We start from the raw sequence: 1,816 nt of genomic DNA, 5'->3' as shown, positions 1-1,816 counted from the left end.
GGGGGGGGCATGTGTGCATTTGCAGACTGAAAGTGAGCTCCTGAACCATGGAAATCTCATACTAGATCAGAAAGGCCTGTGTTTAAGGGCTTTTAAATCATCTTGAGTCCCTCATTTATCCATTTAACTGGCATTTGTTGAGTACCTACTGTGTGCAGGACTTTGTTAGGTGCTGGGGATACAATATTGAGCAATAACAGACATGAGCTCAAGGCCTCATGAAGGGCCACGCCCTTGGAGAGGCTACTAGGGGAGATAAATATTAATCCAGTCATCATAAATGCAAAACTGCAGCTGTTACTAGGACCTCGAGGGAAAGATATATGATGTCTCACGAGAGATGCGATCTGGTGCGGGAGCTTAAGGAAGGGATGGCCAAGCTGAGATCGGAAAGATAAGGAGTTAAGGAGGCACAGTGGGAGGGGAAAGGCATTCCACCCAGAGGCAGGGGCAAGAGCAGAGCCCTTGCAGGTTGTGGGCACGCGCTGTCCCGCGAGCGGTGGGGAGCCACTGCAGAGTTTCAGGTTGAAAAGAATGGAATGAAAAGACGGGAGTTTTGGAAGTCTCACTGTGGGGGCAATGTGGAGAATAGCAGGAGGGTCCGGTACAGAAGTGGACAGACTCATGGGGCAGGAGGATGTTTGTGGAGATGGACAGAAGTGGATAGATTGAGGGCTGTTTAGGGAAGAAATCATCGGCGGAACCGGGTGACGGCTTGGATCTGATGCCTGGGCAGGGAGGGGAGAGGATGGGGGACTGAGGAGAAAGGGGCATCGTGGACCCAGCCCAGCTTCTGGCTGGTACCTGCCTAGAGCGCGCAGCTCAGGACTGAGAGGTGCAGGTCTGGGAGGAAGACTGTGTTTTGCTTTGGACTTGCCAGGAATGAGACGGTGTACGGTAGGCAGTGGACTGTCCCGGTCCAGAGCAGAGCAGAGAGAGCTCTGCGGAATAGCCACATTTACGAGTCATCTGCCTCCAAGTAGTAATGCGAGGCTGCTATTGGCTGAAAAAAAAAAAAATCGCCTAGTGAGTAGTTGAGAGGACCTACGATGGGCTTTGATGGATTACAGCATTTGTGGGACAGGTGGAGAGCCGCTCCCTAGGCCCCCTCCTCCCCTCCAGCAGGGGTGAAGAAAGGAGGCCTCCTCCCCTGCACCTCCTTCCCTGCCCACCTCGCCTCCATGTGCTCCGATTGCGTTAAGCCCCTTAACCCCATATGTCAGTCACGGTAAGAAGCCCCAGATGCCCAGCTCACCCCACAACTTGCTCCTCTGCTCAGCTCCTGAAACCAGTGCTGCGGCCCTTGGGATCTCATAGCCGCTGCTAACCTGTTCTTCCAGCATTCTCTCCCCACTTGCTCTAACCTGGATCACCTCTGAGGACACACCCCCCTCTGCAGCCCTCTCAGGTGGCAGTAAAAGTTTTCCCCTAGACTTCTTACCAGTAGCCCCTGATGTGGAACAGATCTCCCTTTTGATCCTCATTACTGCTTCCACACTATTCTCCTTCCGTCCTAAAATCCCCAGCTTTGAATATCTTGTCATCAGACTATACCACCTACTGCCCGTCTGTGGCACAGCCATCTATTGCCCTGGGCCACTTCTCCTTGTTTCTCATTGTTATGTCCTAACTCACGGGCACTTTCTCCAAAATAACGTTGCTATTAAGTCTTGGTGATTTCAACATCACAAAGACGATACCTTCCTTCCCTCTGCATCTCTGTTCCTTGCACTTCTCTGGTCCCACGTCTTTGCTCTGCCTCAACCACTATTCCTATGGTAATACCCTAAACCAATATTGACCAAAAGAAATGTGA

This window comes from Callorhinus ursinus, unplaced genomic scaffold, assembly GCF_003265705.2.
Source record: "Callorhinus ursinus isolate GAN/ISIS: 27379988/994484 unplaced genomic scaffold, GSC_fseal_2.0 scaffold12, whole genome shotgun sequence".
Classification (NCBI taxonomy): Eukaryota; Metazoa; Chordata; class Mammalia; order Carnivora; family Otariidae; genus Callorhinus; species Callorhinus ursinus.
Note: the sequence above shows the minus strand (reverse complement) of the source record.